General features: G+C 35.0%; 1 protein-coding gene and 1 long non-coding RNA gene across 14 annotated transcripts in view; one reads left to right on the top strand and one right to left on the bottom strand.

Moving 5' to 3' along the window:
• The window catches only part of LOC105234191 (proton channel OtopLc), a 121,647-nt gene extending 106,973 nt beyond the window's left edge, over nucleotides 1-14,674 (bottom strand). For 4 of the 11 annotated variants that reach the window (XM_049456534.1, XM_049456528.1, XM_049456535.1 and 1 more), the window contains exon 1: nucleotides 13,015-14,674. The gene's annotated coding sequence lies outside the window, so the exon portion shown is untranslated. The remainder of the gene's footprint in view (nucleotides 1-13,014) is intronic. The other 7 variants (XM_049456531.1, XM_049456533.1, XM_049456542.1 and 4 more) reach the window with 4 other exon arrangements.
• Nucleotides 14,675-15,326: 652 nt separating this feature from the next.
• The window catches only part of LOC125778091 (uncharacterized), a 35,410-nt gene continuing 31,181 nt past the window's right edge, over nucleotides 15,327-19,555 (top strand). For all 3 annotated transcript variants that reach the window (XR_007422483.1, XR_007422482.1, XR_007422481.1), the window contains exon 1: nucleotides 15,327-15,395. This is a non-coding gene — a long non-coding RNA (uncharacterized LOC125778091). The remainder of the gene's footprint in view (nucleotides 15,396-19,555) is intronic.

The raw sequence follows: 19,555 nt of genomic DNA, 5'->3' as shown, positions 1-19,555 counted from the left end.
GTTTTTTTAATATGTGTATGAATATTTTAATGTAGATGCTCGTATAATAGGTTTTATAACCCACGTAATCGAGAAGGGTTTACAGGATCAAATTTTCTCACGTATTATAATTTTATTTTGCATTTTCATACATGTAAATGAGCTGCGTGGCGAGCTGTTTCGATTTAGACATGTCAATCTGACCGTCTGTCTGTATGTATATATGTATAAAAAACAGTCCCTCAGTTTTTGAAATATCAGTCTGAAGCGAGATTTGTATTTTTCTATATGATAATAAGAAAAAAATTGAAAACTATAAGACAGAGGACCTTTCCGTTACAATTAAGAGCTCATACCCGTTTACAAACATATTTGCGCGAAGACGATGACCAATCTTTTGACGAAACTATGTACATATGTATGTGTAAGCAAAATGACTATTTACAAAGATCTGCTAATAATCTTGTCTCGTTTTCATTTGAAATAAATTAATCAAGTTCAAGCCGCCCAATGCGTCTGCTCAGCCAAAGTCAAAGTCAGCTGGCAGCTCAAGATCAATTTGCAAGGCGATAAGCAAAAGCAAAACTGGAAATGTTTACACCTACAAAGAGCCGCAGTTACAGCACTTGATAGCCATAATATGCATATTAAAAGACACAAATACTTATTCTTAGTCTATTGTAAATGACAATATGCATTGTTCATTTGTTGTGCACTTGCCGCTTGCCAATTAAGGTGAATTTATGGCAAATGTGCTACCCACTGCATCTCTTTATAACTTACCTAAGTATATGTATAAGTATATGTGTGTATTCGTTGTTAGCGAAAGTTGTTTTTTATATCAAGTTACGGTGTTTAATTGATAGAAAAGTATGTTTCAAAAATTAGAAAAATGTAACTTTTTTTAAATAATATCCTTTATAAATACAAAAGTTTACTTACAAGAACTTGAGTTCTCCAATTTAGCTTGTATGACGGTTATATGCTATAGTGGTCCAAAAAAAACAAAGTCATCTCTTAAATATTACTTTAAATTAAAAAACAACGCATTAATAAGATATGTTTGCTTGCTCTTGTTTCAATAGCAAAGTCAAGTAAAATAATATTGCTGCATTTTCCTTTGGCACAAGCATGAAAAAAAAACAAAAATCACAACTGTTTCAAATCAAATGCAATAAAATACATGAGAGTGGGAGAATGACTCTCAAAGCAATCGTAGGCAATGCATGCAAATGCACTGAGTGCACGCCGTTACTTATGTTGTGCAGGTACAAGCAAGTTTCATTAAGACAAAGTGCGGACAAGTTGGACAAAATTATAAATTCATTAATTGTTTAAAGATAAACCAATTTTAGTGCGATTAAAAAGTGAAAATTTGTGCAAATAATTGGTGTGAATGTGTGGAAATATATATGTATGTATGTAAATACTCAATGTGGAAAAAATTTAATTTCAAACAGAGGTTCGTAGAAATGTGAAAAGCAACATGTTTCAAAATTCGTACAAAATAGTGAAAAGAAAGTGTAAAGTGTGTAAAAGTGGTTCGAAAAATATTAAATTGTGGAGCAATATTGCAAATTGCATGAGCATTTTGTTTGTGTGCATGTTAAGAAATGTTTTGTGTTGTAAAAATAATAATAGTGTAATGAATTCATACCAGAAATTATTACCGGGAAAATGCTATTGACTATAAGGAACAGCAAATGTAGAGGTGAGCCATTTACATGTTTATTTCTTGCGTAACCTTCGTAAATTTTAAATGAAATGGAATTCAGGAACATTGAACAGACCCGAATATGTCGGTCAGTGTAACTCTGTGATCAAATTGAAAGCTTAATGCTATGCTAAATTTCACGTCAAAATATTCATTAGTATTTGAGTATGCCAACTTATCACCAAAAATTGTTCAAATCCAAATAAAACTGTTCAAGCCCCTAGGTACGGAATATATACCACAGTATCATTTGACAATTGATCGAAAATATCAGTCAAAAAGTGAGAGATACAATTACATAAAATTCAGACGAAAACCTTTCCTGACAATAGTATTTATTTGTATCAAAAATGGATTGAATCGGATCAATACTTCCCTGAGCCCCTTTATATACCTAAGATAAAGATTTTCGAGCTTCTGGGTGATACAATCAGATCGATACTACCCAATTCCCAATACTGCATACATATATTGATTTTCCTTTTTCTTACAAATATATACATATGTATGTAGGCCAGTGTATGAGTCACATAGAGAATATGTATATAAAAATTGCTTAGATTTCGATGCTCTGGTTGACACCTTGAGGTATTTCTCTAGCTTTGATTCTTTCAAGTTGCAAGAGTATAAAATGTTTGGTTGCACCCGAAGTTGCCACTTTCTTACTTGTTTCGTCTTCTTTTTATTCACTGAAAGTGTCATGATCGTTCTAAACAAATGTCACAATTAGTAGTCTTAAATATATTTCTTTTTACTGCTATATTTTATTTCTCAAATTTTTATTTTGTATATTATATTTTTTAATCTTTTGTTATTTTATTTTATAAATTTTTTTTTTATAATTTTTTTCATTTATTTTTTTTTTGTCTTTAATTTTTTTTTATTTTTTGCGATTTTTTTTCTACACGCTTTGCATTTTGTGGCATCAGAAAATTGTGTCAATAAAACCATACAAATGCCGTTATTGCTGCCACAAGCCAACGAGTACACACCAGCAAGCAGCAAACCATTGCCCAAGTGACTGCTCAGCGCCCAAACGGCGTTTTGGCTTGCAACCGTTTGTATGTGTGTGTGTCTTATATGTGCAACAAGCATTCGCAATGCGCAAATTACCTTCATTTGCCTTCATTTGTGGTTGAGTTTAGTTTTTCTTGCCACATTGCCTCAATGCTCGCCTAAATCGCACCTTTTCCTTAACAATTGAGGTTTTTTCATTTGCAGGTTTTTGTTTCTTTTGGTTTTACATTAACACAAAATCGATAGTTAAGTTCGGCTTAGCACTTTTTGCACCCTCCCTCTGCGTTGCGGCTCCCCTCATGAGTTCTTCAAGTGTTAATTCCTTCCACTTGCCTTTCTGATTTTTTTTTTTTGCTTTCTTCAAAAGTGCTTTGTGTCTTTAATACACTTTCTCATGTGCATATGTATGTGTGTGTGCTCATATATTACACCTAGTTTGCATTTCTAACACTTTCACAGCGTTTGCCATTCATTGCATTTATGAATTATGTCTACAATATTTCGTTGTTCGCACATCTTTTGTTGTCGTTTGTTGGCATATCTTCGTCTCTCTGTCAGTCTGTCTGTCTGTTTGCTTGCCTTTGTCGCCTGGCTACCTTTATGTCGCCTGTCTGTCTTTCTATTGTCGCTTACTTGTGGCTGCTTCACGGTTGCCCTTTCATAATATTTCTAACAATTACCAATCCATGTAACTGCCGCAAACTACGCATGAATTGCCTGGGTGTCTGGTGTCAAGCGCCCATTGAATACGACATGCTCATTCACCTATGTTTTCATGCACATTATATAGTATAGTATATGAATAGTAGCACACAAACCACGCGACCAATGTGTGGAAATGTCACGTTTGTTGCGTCGCAACGGAAGCTCATAAAGGCGAAAATTTCGATTTTTTTCTGCACTGAGTTGGCAGGGAACTCCGCTTCAAACGCGCTCCTGTTTGGCAGTTTTCTCTTTTGCGCTTCATTTTTGACGCTTGTATAGTTTGTTTTGGGTGCTTCATTGATTTTTGTGTGAAAAAATATATTTATTTTTAATATGCATATTTGTAAAGTGTTTTGAGATGGAGTATATGCCTTTGTATGCATCATTGTGTTAACTTGTTTTAACATTTATTAAAATAGATTGCTTCAGAACTAATATTATTGCCTACCATCTCGAATGCAAAACATCGCTATTTTTTAATTTTCTAATGTGCTGTATAAAGTATTTAATCAAAAGCTTGTTCGGAAGCATTTTTTGGGGTATTTTTTATCTTAAAAACATGGGCAAACATTTTTTTTTTGTAAATCTAAAACTAAAAAACTGGGATTATTATTACGTAAAATTAAAAATATAAAAAAAGTTCATTTTACGTTTCTGAAGCTGAAATCTGTTGCCTAGAAGTCGACTACGTCGCACGAAAAATTAAAAATTTCTGAAAAAAAAAAACTTTTTTAAAGGGTGATCCATTTCCAGGTTCCCTACTTTTTAAAGAAAAAACACAGAAACTTCAAATTTAATGGAGAATATTTGTTAACATTCAAAAGAACATTCTTGGGCATTTAGTTTTTGAAGATTATCTCTTTCAAATATCGTATCAGATAGTCCATCCGCTAAGTCCAATTTTTGTAGACTCGTTCAAGCATTTCGACTGGTAACTGCCGAATGACCCGCATGATGTTTTGCTCCAAGATCTGAACCAAAGCTGGATTGTCCGCATAGACTTTAAACTTTACATATCCCAAAAGGAAAAGTCTAACAACCCAAAATGCCAACTATCTGCTCACCGAAGTATTCTCTCAATAAATCCATTGATTGATGCGATGTGTGGGAAGTTACGGTCTATCGCTAAACACAATTTGGCTGAGGTCACGTTAGATCAATATCAGGCACTTTTCAACAGCTCTAGAGCATTTCTCGAGATTGTTCTTCGTCTCACATACGGCAATTTTGCTTTTTATTTACCCATTGAGCCAGAATGGGTCTTATAGCTAAACAAAATTTGGCTCAAAAACGTGAGATCTTCTTGAAACGGCGACTATATTTTCTTCACTGTGTGCTGGACGTGGTCTATTCGGTCGAATATTATCCAATAATGAATGCTAGTAGGCCGATTATGTTGACGAAACATATTCTTTACCGAACGTGAATTTTCGTAATAAAGTTGAACGATTTGTTAACGTTGTTCAAGCGTAAGTCTTTCCATAATGAAATGCCAAACAATACTGAACAAAAATGGCAAAACAGCTTGACACGACTCGTGCGCAATCTGTCAAAAAATGGGTTATTGAAAAAAGTACATCTACTTGGATCAGCCATTATAATATATTCGACTATAGTTAGAGTCCATATATACTTTCCAATATTATATCTGTGCACATTTTTATTAATTATTGCCTCGCAAGGGCCTTTGGTTTAATAATCCTCCGCTAAAGTTGTCAGTGTCCTAATCTGAAGTTATAACTAAGAAAAGAATTCTAGTTGTTTTACAAGCCGGTTGTTAGATATTTTCAAATCACCCTCAAGCCTTCGAAGATTGATACCTTCTGTTGCAAGCACGAAATACTGGAAGTATTCTGACCAAAATTGAATTGGAAGTAGGTTCTAGAACTTCCAAACGAAACTTAGCCGCAACTTTTAGATCAATATTTTCGCTAATATTTTTGTTAAATACTTTAATAAATTACTGCTCTCTCAAGAGCTCTTTTTTATGTCGAAAAAAAAACAGATATTTTATAAATAGTCTTTAGTCTGTAAGGACGAAAATTTCTTTTTTTTATACAAAACTATCTTTCGCTTCCTTTTTTCAATAATTAGTTCATTGAGAGATAACTCTAGTACCTGACATCCTGAAACTATTTGCATAACAGGGTAACAAATATTAGATACCACTATAACATGTGGCAACCCCAAAATAACTTTTTCTCTAAAAACGTTGTTTCTCCATAGACAATGTGCTATATAATTCAACTATGTATATCTAAATCTACGAGTATTCAAAAAGAAGGTTAACCAAATGAGGGAATATTATTTTCATTTAAATCTCACAGACAGTGGTTTAGTAGAGCCAAGAAATACTATCTATTAAGTGTAGTAAATACGTATTAACACCTATGTATATACTGTTTATCTATATATACTTTGCGTGCAAGCACGTTACCGAAGCCTTACACTTTTTTATTTATTTTCTTTTATCTGAGGTATTTTGTAATTTCCTCAATCTTATGCAATCGCCAAATACCCGCCTTAACAAATTCAAGTTCATGCCCAACCATGCAATCTTGAGTTTATAATGCAATAATGCCTGTTGTCTACTGTGACCTTAAACGAAATCCAATTCAAGGCAAGCCCAACCAGGAAACGCACACACATACAAGGACGCACAGAAAGCGTTGAAAATAGACGAAATAAAATTTGTGAGACAGTCAATGACCGCCTAAAATTGCAAACAAAGCACTGACGTAAGAATGCTGGCTTATCAAATACCTGAAGAAGATATAAATATATATACATACGTATATATGTATATGTGTGGTTGTATATATTTTATATATGGAAATGCAGAATGTAAATAAAAGTGCTGAGAATCCTTCTAACGCCGAATAGGTGAAGGAACTGAGCACGCAAGACAGTTATTAAGACTTTGTATTCACCTGCATGTGTGTGTGTGTTTGTGTATGCGAAGAAAATCGTAAGCAATGCGAGGCAATAATAGTAAAATGAGCTGAGCTAAGGATATAAAATAGTGGTGGCAACTTTTGCTGTTAGGACGCAATAAAATGTGCTTGCACGATTTGAGTGGAAAAAATATCAGCGTAGCAATAAATCAGAAATTGAAAAATAATCAGAAAGCAAGTAAGGTAGCGTTCGGATGGGATCGCAACCTTCTATGATCTTCCATAAGGAATTCCCTAGTAACGCTCAAGCTGTGAGTGCAATTATTGTACCGTCTTGATTTCCGACCCGACTGAAAGTATTTAACCTAAGTGTGGAGCTATTTTGCCGGAGAGACCGAAACCCATATGTTGTCTTCTAGGCGGCAGAAAACGATATTTTCACAGAAAAAGTGTACATAAACTCCCGAAGCCACCTAAGGTCCTTTTTGTATCTGGACTAGAAAATGTATTACATTCGAAATTCGGATCCGTCCAATATATATGTGACCTGGTCTACGAAAAGGGAGCTAACGTGCGAAAACTAGTTTTCTGGGAAACAGCTGTTAAAAATAAATAACATCCAACAACCATCCGAATCAACTAAAAAGTGAAAATTGATTTTTTTAACTCCTAAGCCCTCTTTCCGTAGACCAGGTCACATATATATTTTCCCGTAGTTCCTAGGTGGAACATAGGGCCTCAGAAGGCTAATCACCTACTCATCTTCAACCCTCTGATTACCGAAACCGAAATAAACAAAGTGTAGGTCCAATAATTATGCGAAATTTGTTCCCCACTCACTTTGCCAGCTGAGAACACCGGAATACAAATACAATCTATTGCAATTTTATGCACAAGGCTTAATAGCAACCACTGTGGGTGGGGCTCTGATGTCTATAATTGAGCAGAAGCTTCTGATAAGGTTAAAGACTGATGTTGATCATACTACACTTAAAAAAAGTAGTAGAAATTTGAAAGTGCTTTTGTTTCTTATTGAAAAAAAAATATAAAATTTAGACCGGTAGTATCTTATTGATTTAAAATAATTTTAAATCGATTTAAAACAAAAGTAAAAAAACAACTGAAGACCAAATTTTACTAATTTAATGTAAGAGTCTCACTCTTCAAAGTATTAAAGGTAATATTGAGTCACTTATAGTGGGATTTGATAACAAAAAAGTAGCTTTACAAACGCCAACAGAATCGATTCTCGGTTGTAATTTTCCAACTGGTAATCCCAACCCCCGCTGTCTGCGGCTTACGTGCGTTAAGCCAAACAAATTGCTCCCGAGAACAGTAAGCATCTACTGATGATCAGCATTGCATGCGATTTGATGAACCACATAAATCATTTTCTTATTTACAACCGACAACAAATTAAAACGCAGAACAGCCACATCAGCAAAAAGGAAGAAGACACCGGAGCAAGGAACGGAATGAATAATAAGGATTTACAAGGCAGAGTCATTTAACAATAAACTGACAGCAACATATGTACAAAGAAATGGAAAAAACATTTAAAAAAAATACATAAATGTGAAAATCAAGGAAAAACTGGGCCAAATTCTTAAAGAGCACAGCGAGATTGTCTTCACACTTCCCAGGCAGCAGACGGCATGACGACAACGAGTGCATGCACACATCAAACGACTGTGCAATTGCAAATGCGAGTGCATTCGTTTATTGCTGAAAGGTGGCATGCATTGCCATAGTTATCCTGTTGAAAGCAGCCATCAACGCAAGCAAGCAAGACGACTGACTAAGCATCTTACACCAGGCAGCGTGTTGCGGGAGGGGGAACTACTAGTTGAGAGAATGCAGAGCAATAGTATTGCAATAAGGAGCGAATAAGTAAGAAGTAAGAAAATATTTCAGAAAAAATATAAATTTTATGATGGAGCAGGGGAGAAGAAGCCGCAGTTGTCAGCAAAGTGTGATGGAATATGGGAGACATATTTATATACATATATGTATATGTCTTTAGTCTTAAAAGGAAAAACGTAGTTGCCTATAGCTGATGCAGGAACGTGCCACATAGCAATCACTTGCAAGAAAAGCTGCGTTGACATTTGCCTAGCGGGGCGTCAGAGTGCCAATCAAATGGTTAATATCTATGAATATTACTTACTTATGAAGGCGACGAATATGTTTTCAGAAGAAAAATTGTTTATAAGACATCGATTGCACCTTGATTTGATCGGGACGGTCAAAAATATACTCAAAGGCTGGTTTTTGACTGTTAAGGAAACTTTTCTTACGACTTACATATATTACTCTTGGTTTAGTGACCGAAAGATAGTTACTGCTACAAATTCACTGTTTTCTGCTTTCAATATATTTTTTCTATTACTGAAATTGGTTAAATAACTTGAACTGCTTTTCAGCGTAACTCTCGTAATAGAGTTGCTGGTCTTATATCTATAACTTTTGTGTTTTATAAAATAATTGCATGTTTAGAAGTAATTTCTGCCTTTATAGTCTCAAAATCTGCCCAAGACGGGCCAGCTCTTTAAAAGAAAATTCGCAGTAAGGTGAGGAAAGCTTCAAAGTCTTATTAAATCCACCGAGTTGTTGGAATGTTGCCTAATGAAGCTACATGAGAGTAATAATAATTGGTTACTTCGGTCTCCTAGGATCAGGCGTTTTTGCGACGACCTCTTCTCCCTACTAACTAGCCAAATACTGTCTTCATACCCTGGACAAGGTATATTAAGTTGGCATGAAGTTCTTAACACCCAGAAAATACCCTATAAAATGTATATATAAATAACCAGCATGACGAGCTGAGAAGATTTAGCCATGTTTGTTTTTCTATCATTTTGTTCGTTGTATATACGCGAACTAGTCCTTCAGTGTTTAAGGCATTCCTCTGAAATTTTGCACCTGTCCTTTTCTTACCAAAAAGATTTCCATTTGTCGGCAAAGCCAATTTAGGACTAGTATATCATATTGCTGTCAAACAGACAGACTAAAAGGTGGGAAGCAAGTGCTTATATGGGAAACTTTTTCATTTGACAGGGTATCTTCAAGCAATTTTGCAGAGATTATTATTCAAAGCAAAGCGACAATCTCCGAAGAAATTGTCCAGATTGGACTACTAGGACTATCAAACTCAAGTCCGTGTATAAAAAAACACTTGAGCACGAATTATAAGCCAAAGCTTTGCTACAAATTGTTCTATACAATTATCCAAATTGCATGAAGTAAGTAACAACCTCCTCTACCGTTCAAAATAATCTAATCATTTACCGTTCTACAAGTTTCCACTATCAAAACCATTAAAAGTAGCTCGGTAGTATAACATTTCGTTGGAACGAAAACGCTAATTTGGGGCGCCACTACAAAAAGCGCTGACTGTTCGCTCAACAAAGTACTTGGACGTTAAATTTCATCATACTTGTGAGTTCAAGATATTTATTAAATATCAAATCATCAGTGAAATCGTCACTATCTGTTCTATCAATATCAGTGAATTCATTTTACGGAGATCCAACTTGTTTTTGTGTATAGTATATGTCTATCTTGTTACTCTACTCCCAACTGAATCCCTTTCTTCTCTTCACTCGACATTTTGATAATTGGATCTGCGCTATAGGCTCTACTAACACCAACGCGTCACCAAGTGGTCGAGTAGACAACTTATGCTGATTACTAAACACTTCGGCTGCTACATTCCCACCTATTTCCCCTCGCCTCTAACCAATTGCCGTTTTCTAAGCAGCGCTTCCTTAGGGAACCTAAAATGTCAGCAACATGCCACAGAACTTCAATTTAATTCATTTTTTACTTCCTTGCCTCTTTTCCGTTATTTATTTATTTATTTCCATGCATTTGAATTTCGCCACAAATGCATACCGTTTAGTTGGCACTGTGGCCTGTGGCGCTGCTGCAAATGACATCGAGACGAATGAGTTATCCTAATGTGTGCCAACCGGCAGCGATAGTCAAGCAACCACAGTGCCACATCACAAACTCACTGACACACAACTGCACCCGTGAAAGCACAATGCAGCTAGTGAAAGCTCGCGGTCGTTTTACATAGCTTGCAGAGTTCTGCGCAAATATTTTCACTCGGCTTTACTGCACTACTTAATCACTATTTCCAGCTGCCTAACTGTGCAGTTCCATGCTATTTTATTGCATTTTTTTATTCATAACGATGATGATTTCTAATGGGTGTGTTGTTGTCATTGCTGTTGTTGTTGTGAAAACGACATAAATCATTATGCAATCGCAGATAGATTGCACATATTACAGTGTTAAAAGGAGCGTTTAAGGATCTGCCTAGCTGTACTTATGCCCATATATGTACATACAGATATATAGCACAGTTTGCATCTACAGACATTCTTCGTTAACTGTGCTCGCTCGCTGTCGTTTCGAAAGTTTGCCTATGGCGACAGCACTTTCACCTGTTTGTGTGCCTCTTTTAATTTGTCAATGATTGCAGTTTAAGTTAATTCAATGAATTCTCGTAATTGACGTCGTTTACGCAGGAGAACATGACTTCTTTTATCCTTCCACTTTTTATGAAGCTTAAATTTAATTAAAATGTGTCTGGCAAAAGGGGCGAAAACGCATTCTGAGCAATTGAAAGTACCTGAGGCAAATGGTAGCCAGAACAGAAAAATGGCTTTCAGTCAAGCACATGATTTTGAGCGGACATCAAATGGAATTTAATTTCACTTTAAAATAAATAAAATTTGAGTTTTATGATACACAAAATTATAGTCTCGCCGATTTTTGGGTTTTCCTTAGAACTCTTCCGCATCGAGTTCAACGAAGTTGGCACTTTTCTCCTGTATACTGCAGAAAGGCGGTTTTATATAGAAATTTTTATAAAACGAAAATCTTGTTGCCTCCCTAGGTAGTTCACTTCAGCAAATAGCTTATAGTACAACTCTATCTCGTCGTTTAGTACGATATTGTATTCGTTTTCCTGAAAAAAATTATTATTATATTCAATCATAGAAATCAGAGTAAAAATTTTCCGACTCATGCGAGGTGTGCTCAAAAATAACAGTGTCGCATTCGAAATAGTTCCCATAACAAACTCGTATTATGCAGTTATCCCAGCGCTTCGTACAAATGTCGAAAGAATTCTCAAGTTTAATTTTTGGGATAGTTTCATATAGTCCATCAGCGATTTTCATCTTATAAAAAAAACGACCTTTAAGGTTATTTTTATTTTTGGACAATATGCGGTATCGTTACAGTATTTTAGTTTTGGACAAGAATTCACGAACAAGCAACGAAGTGTGAGCTTTTAAAAAGCGAAAATCGCCAAGCTCATAAAAAGAGGTCCAACCTTAGCGGCTGCTGCAGACATAGTAAGCAATGAATAGTGCTGAAAAATGTGTCGTGCTTCATGAAAATATCATATCGTGAAAAAAATATATTATTCCTAATTGAAATAATTACAAAGTTTCTAAGTCTGACTCCAATTAGTGCAATGAAAATTGAGATAAAATGTTGCAAACTGTCAATAACTGACTTCGAATAAAGGAGTTTTTGTGAAATTTTGTATTTCCAACCAAATTTCGTGAGCGGAATCATTGCAAATATTGGAAAAGACTTACGGTGATTCAGTTTTATCAAAAACACAAGCCTACGAGTGGTACAAAGCCTTCAAAGACGGTCGAGAGATCGTTGAAGACATGCCTCGTTCTGGACGACCTTCGACCTCTTCAACTGATAAAAATATTAAAAAAGTGAAGGATATGGTGCTTGAAAATCGGCAGGTTAGAAAGATGTCAAGAGAGCTCGACATTTTTCGCGAGCCCGTTCGAATGATTTTGATAGGTATTTCGGGTATGAAACGCTTTCTTGATCGACTCGTCCCGATAAAGTTGTTTTTTTGCAATTGAGTTGTAACCAGTTTTTTTCAGGGCAATTTTATCCGAGTTGAATGTTTTTTCCCCATTTGCTTAAAAATACTTTTTTTATATATTATAAATAAAAACTTGTTTATACCCTGAACAACCTTTGATTAAATTTGCCACAAAGTGAAAGCAATTTTATAAAGTATAGATATAATGATCACCGTGATGAGCTGAGTCGATTTAAGCAGAACCCTTAGTTTTTGAGATATCGATAAAAATGTTGCCTTGGCGAGTAGATTGGGTACACTATTTTCACATAGGAGAACATAATTTAAATCAAAGCCATTGAAGTAGTTTTTTAAGCCATGAAACCCCTGAAACCTTTTAACCAAAAATTCTTTTCAAATTTCTCTGTTGTGCTAGGAAATCAATGAGATTTAAATAAGGCGCTCTGAGAAAAAATCTGCTACATTATGTACGACGATTTCATTGTAAAATTTCATCATTTTTTAAAGTAACTGTTTATCTCCTGAATATTTGCAATTTTCCGAATGGTGAGTCTTCTAATTCTTGAATGGTCAGAATTGAAACCGAGCAAATTTCAAGACCAAACATAATTACATTGATGTACTCACAGTATTCTTGAAATAAATCCAAAATAAAATCAATAGAGGATTTTCAGAGACTTATTTTTTTATTTTAGAGATTCAAACCTTAAATGGCTATATAACAACTTATCTTCCCTTACAACTACTTTTTATTAAACATTAAATAATAAATATACTTTATAAATTTTTTAGCTAATATCCATACCTTACTTTAAATATCGTAAATTTTTACTTACTTTGATTGTGAAAAAATACAAAAGTCGCAGTCTTTGTATTATTTTATCGTCTCTTCAGCATATATTCCCGCAGAAGTACACGTAAGTGGGCGCAAATCGATTTTTTTTTTAATTTTCAGGTATTAGACAGCACCGCGTGCTATCAAACACACACCACACACAGATATTATATATAAAAAGGAAAGTATAATGCACTGCACAATTCCACTGTTACCGGCGATTGAAAAAAAGGTATTTTTATTATCTACGTTTTTGTTTTTGTTATTAAATTCTTTCGTGCTTATCCGGCCACAGCAGCCACGAGACAGATGCTAAACACAACGACCGCTGTCTGTGCGATATGAAGCTGCTTACTTTTGATTTTATCGGACACGTTGCACGTCGAGTTTTATTTCCGTTTTTCGTATTTTTGTTTTTGCAATTTTGATTTTGTTGCCTTTGTTTTGGTACGGCACACCACCGCGGCGCGCAACACGCTACCAAATTATCCTTTTGCTTTGATCCTTCGTCGTCGTCGTCGTCACTGGCAGCTTGTTTGTTTGCTGTTTTGTGGGGGTGTTATGCTATTTTTTGGGGGAGGTTTAGTGTTGTCTAGCGCTTGGCCTGCTATTAATTTGACTCGTAGTTTTTACTTTTGCTGTGTTTTGTATTCAGAATTTCGAAATATTTTTGCTTTGGAGAATTTCACAAACTTTCGTTTTTCGACACTCTATTATTGCACTTTTCGGTGGAAGTCTCTTTTTCGAAGATTCACTTTTACAAAAACATATATTTTTTTAGAGACTATCGATGCACTCAGTTTTAGTTGGAATTTTGATTGATTTTTTGATTTGCTTGTAGCCGAAATTTTTTTAAGGACACCCAAATATTCAGGCGTATGAAGTCACACACACACATACAAACACTACACTGACAGGTGAAGCTTCCTTTTCGACACTACTTAACCTTTGTCTCTCTGCTGGCTTTACTGCCTTTTGTATGTGTGCTCCTGAATTCTTATATCCTCTTCACTTATCCTTTAACTATGCGTGTTTGGCGTGTTTATACATACATATGTACATATGTGTGTGCCGGTTTATTGCCAGACTTTATGGACTTTTAGGCGCATAAACTTAACGCAACAATTGCTCACGTAAATTTTTTTTCCTGAAAGCGGATTTTTTGCTATAAAAAACGCGAAAAAATTCTCTTTATTTATTATATATGAAAGAATTTTACTCCAAAACTCTTAAATCACAAAAAATGTCAGTATTTTCACAATTTTTCTTTATTCACTTTTTTCGCATTTATTGCATACGAAAATCACCGGCTTTTACCAGTTTCGAACGTCACCCTTTTCGGTTGTTCTCCCTAAATTCTTGCGCTGTTTTCTTCAAGCTTCACTGCCTATCTATCTGATTATCTACCGACCTGCCGTCTGTCTGGCTAGCTGTCACTGTACTTCATCACACATTGACTCTGCGATTCTATGCCACTGGCTATTCTATTTGCCCCATCAACTCAATCACACACATCAAAAAAACTAATGTACCAAGTCCGCTGAAATATTCTAAACGCAGCCAATTGCTCTTCCGTCCATCGTTCACAACAATTCGTTTCAGACTGAAAACAACTTCAGCCAACAAACAAACAATCAACCCACCGTTGACTGACTGGACTGACACTGCCACCGCCGCTATTGCATGGCTATGGCTGTGAGTGGTTAAAGCGCCGACGCAATAGCCGTGTGCCGTGACATACGTAACGCAAAAGCGCTTACGTGCGACGTAAATAAATCCCCCCTCTCTGTGGTAGTAAGCAATTTCAACATATTTTGTTAGTGCTCATTCGAATACTGACTGTTTTACTCACATGTAAGTGGCAGAGTTGCCAATGTGGAAATTTGGAATTTATTATTAGAAATTGTTGCATTTTGGTTAAAGTTAAGATTTAAATGAGTGCTTCGTCAAAATTTTCATCAAATATCTATAAAAAAATAGTAAATAATAATTCGTTAACTAAACCAGATGAACAGTGAAAAATCAAATTTGAAATATTTTATTGAACAAAAAATTGTAAAAAATTTTGATAAAAAATAAATCCAGGTTATTCCAATCAAATGTATGTTTATATAAATAAAACTCTATAATTTTCTTTATTCTCTAAAGCATAATAAAGAATGGGAATTTATATATTTTGAGTTCTAGTGAAATAAAATGAAGAAAATATATATTTTAAACCATTAATATCTTGAACAGAAGTCAATTTCGTGAAGATTTATAAGACTAAATATTATTAAGAGTTTAGTATAAATATTTCATTCTTATTTATTTCCAGAAGAATCTTATGGATCGTGGATCTTTACTGGGAATACAAATAGACTTTTCACAGCGACCAAAAATGTGAGTAAAAGTTATTTTCAAAATAAAGTCAATTGTTGACAATATACATATTTCGGATATTTAGTCATGTCCAATTGTCTGTATATACGCGAACTAGTTCCTTAGTTCTATTCCTTTCCTCTCAATTATCAGGACCGCTGAAATCGGACCACTATAGCATATAACTGCCTTCCAAACAGAACGATCAACGATATTTACAATATTTATATATTTGTGGATATTTTCACAAAATTTGGCATAGATTATTATTCAAGGCAACCTTGTAATCTCCGAACAAATCGGTGCAGCCGAACTTAACGTTTCTTCTTCATTTTAATTAATTTTCATTCAAAAATCACATGTTTGCGCATAAATTGAAATATTTCACCCAAAACGAATGATTTCGAAATTCATCTTCCAAATTCTCCACTTTATTTATTTACTTGCTTTGCTGGCATCTCTGTCTCATACTCAATTAATGTTTGCTGCTCTTTACATTGGACTCTTTGTGGCTGAGAGCGCGTATAATATAAAGGCATGAATGCCATTGTGTATTGTTTATTACATATATATTGCATACAACAACAAAAGTGTGTAGCAGAAGCCGGCAAACCATAACAAAGTATCCAATCCGTCGTACTAAGCGATATACGATAAAACTAGTTTGAGATGTTGATATTTATGCATGTGTGGCAGGTGTGAGCATTAACATTGGATTGGTTGTTACGATATATATATTCAAGCTATTTATTTGCGGCGAATTCCGCCACAAGGTATGCAACGAAATACAGAATCGTGGTGAAAATGCTTTTTTTTGCTCTTAGAGAACGTTTTATAAATAGCTACCTACACGCGTATGTCTTTGGTGAGTTAACAGCTCATTTCAATATGTAATCAACTCGGATATCTACCATTCTGCTCCAGATGTTGTCAAGAGTTTTATATACTTTTGCGTTTCTATTGTTCATTTTATTTTCATATTTTTTCTCACAATAAATTATTTCTTTTATACCCTAAACAGAGGTTTATTAAGTTTGCCACAAAGTAGAAGAAAATGTCGGAAATTTTATGAAATTTTATACAGTATGGCTATAAATGATCAGCGTGGCGAGGTGGCTCAATATAGGCACTTCCCTTTTTGAAATATCAATTCCAAATATTGCCTTAGGAGAATAGATAGGGTCCACTTAGATCCTAGTAGCTAAATATAAGAACATATTTATGATATAAAGAAAAGTGCTTTAAATTTTAATTCAACTCAATTGCTGTATAGTCTGAGGACGTAGGCGAGTTCCCTGTTTTTGGTCCAACAAATTTTAAGCCTGAAATAAAAATATGGGATAAGGTACAACAAGTTTTCCAAAACAGAAATATGTATACAAACAAAGAGCTGGTTAAAATATTGGTATGATCACGCTCTGAGACATCTTCAAAGCCGAAAGCAACCAGATTTTAAATGGTGCGTTTAATAGTTAATCAGAAAACACCGAAAAGTATATACGAAGCTCACAACCAGTACATTATTTAAGGTATTAATCGGGCCTTTAATATATTATACCTTTTCTACATATTTCGAATCAAAAAGGTAGAAAATAGGGTCCAAATATTTTCAATAAACTCACATCTGCTCGGTGGAGTACCAACATAATTATACAATAGGTTAGGCTAGGTTAATCTGGTAGGCCAATGCGCCACGCATAGACCAGTTTGGTCTGGCGATACCAGATGGAGTTCAGCTGCTAAGTCCAAGAGGTATAGTTATATTTGAGGATGCCTACGCTTAACGCGAGTTTTAACAGACTCTGCGACCTCCTCCTGTGTATCATACCGTGAGGTCCCCAGATGCCTAGAGAAAAGTCTTGCCAATGCGAGATAAGTGCACAGAGATACCCAATTGTTTCCCTTGTGCCCTGCTCTAGACATTTGCAGCCTTATCAATCTGTTAGCCCCATCCTGCGGGCGTGTGTTGCCATCAGACAGTGAACAGTTAGAATTTCTATCATGTTCTTACAGTCTCTATATAGACAATTGGCACTATTTGGCCTCGCGCCCAGTAGAATTGAAGTTGCTTACTTCTGGAAACACTTCCCACTGCTACTCTGCTTTCCAAGACACTTCTGGCCGATATTTGCTTTATGCTTAACTCTAGAGTTGTCTGCAGATGCATTCGAGGGTAGCTCCGCGGCTTTCGCAATAGCAAAGACCTCAGGTTGAAATATACTGCGGCGGCCCGGTATAATAAAAGGTTGCCTTATGATTAACTTTAGACAGTATATTCCCGCCCAACTCTATACAACAACTACTGGTATTCGTATTAGATTTTCGTTTTCAAACTTATTGGATAATGCCAAGCAGGTTTCGTTTATTGTCAATATGAACACATATAGGTTTCACAAAACCGCAACAGCCATTCTAAGTATAACCTAGGCCTTAGCTTGTATGCCTCCGAAATATTCATTATCATCTTTTGCCGCTTTAGTTTCTTCTCAGTCTCAGCCTGTTGCACATGTGCCCTCTAGACGTCTCGGTCATTTGCGGTTTCTTTTCAATTTTGTATGTATTTCATGTTATACTTTGGTACGTCTATCCGTCTTTTGTCGCGGTCTTTCCCTTGCTGTAGTTGTGCATTTGTGACTTCTAAAATATTCTTCTTTGTTCTCCTATTGTTGTTGTGCTTTGATAAAGCGTATAATATTTTCACCTTTTATAAGTTGGTCTAGCTCATAGTTGCTTGCACCTTATACATCACTCGTCATTATCTCTTATGGCTCCAATGACTTTTCTGATCTGTCTTTCGAAGATTTGGTCATTATATTTTATGGCACCAAAGACTTTCCTTAGAATCTGTCTTTTGCAGATTTGGAGTTTGCTTTTAGAGTAGCGTCCATGATTCTGCTTCGTAGTACTGAGTAGTTTTTTTTTTAACTTTTTGATTGGGGTTGCGTATGTGCTATTAGTGGCTTTTATCCTTTCTTAGATACTCAGGATTGTTGAGTTACCGCTGCAAAGTTCGAAACCCAAGTATGCAAAGGTTTTCACAATTTCAAACGAGTATAGGTCAATTTTCATTTTTGCTTTTGGCTGGATTTTTCTGGACATCCTCCGAATCAGTAGTCGTTGAAAATTTAAAGATATTGCGAAGTGTTACTTTCATAATGTCAATCAAAATTGCCTTATATGTGTATGTATATAATTTTTCTTTATTCTTGTTCAGCTCCACTATTTCAAGTAGGATTAGTTACTATCTAGTATCAGATATACTCCTACTGTACCGTTGCATACAATTGCCTGTGTAATAATGACTCCCACAAATTTGCTAAACAATACTTTACGCGAAACTTCATAATCCCCAGCGAAGCATCACTAACCTAAACAGACTGAACAAAGAGCGCGTACATAAATGGCATACATAAGCAGCGCCTTAGTAAAACATGTTTGTGAATATAGACAAAAACATCGAAACGAATCTACGGGCATAAAAAACAGCTTGTACAAATCCTCTTGCTACTCGGTTTGACAAGTGTATTCATGTTTAAAAGTCAATACTTCAGTTGCAACAAAGAATCGCTATTTGTATTTTACTTGAACAATAGAATTTTGTCAAACATCATAGAATTTGCTGACTACTTGCTCGAAAAGTAGATCAAACATCTAACAATAACTTATGTAAATACTCCAGAATTAGAAAGTTGAATGACTCATTTCCGAAAGGAAAATTTTAAACAATTTTTAAAGTGAAAAAAATTAAATTAAAAAATTAATTTATTGGAAAGTTTTCATTTAAGAGTTTTTAGTTTCAAATATTGTTCAAATTTTCATTAATTCATAAACTTAATTAACCTCAAAGTTCGATTGAATTATTCTACCCATTTGGTATGGATGTTAAATTATTAGTCTAGATTTTTGTTGTATAAGTCCGTGTAAGTTTGCAAAATATTTTAATTAGCCTCCAAAATCGACATATACTTACTACTATGAGCAAAATATAGTAAGACTTTGTTCAAAATTTGAAAAATCCTAATTTATTCTTCAAAATCTAAATCACAAAGTGATCCCCTCGGCCCCAATAAACTTGTGCTACTTTTTTTTATCCTCGAAATAGTGGATAAAATCAAATTCGGAAATAGCCTTCAATACGCGTAGTTATTCACGTTTAATGGCTTCACACGAAGCGAAATTAG

This window comes from Bactrocera dorsalis, chromosome 4, assembly GCF_023373825.1.
Source record: "Bactrocera dorsalis isolate Fly_Bdor chromosome 4, ASM2337382v1, whole genome shotgun sequence".
NCBI classification, from domain to species: Eukaryota; Metazoa; Arthropoda; class Insecta; order Diptera; family Tephritidae; genus Bactrocera; species Bactrocera dorsalis.
Note: the sequence above shows the minus strand (reverse complement) of the source record. Positions and strands in the feature narration are given on the sequence as shown.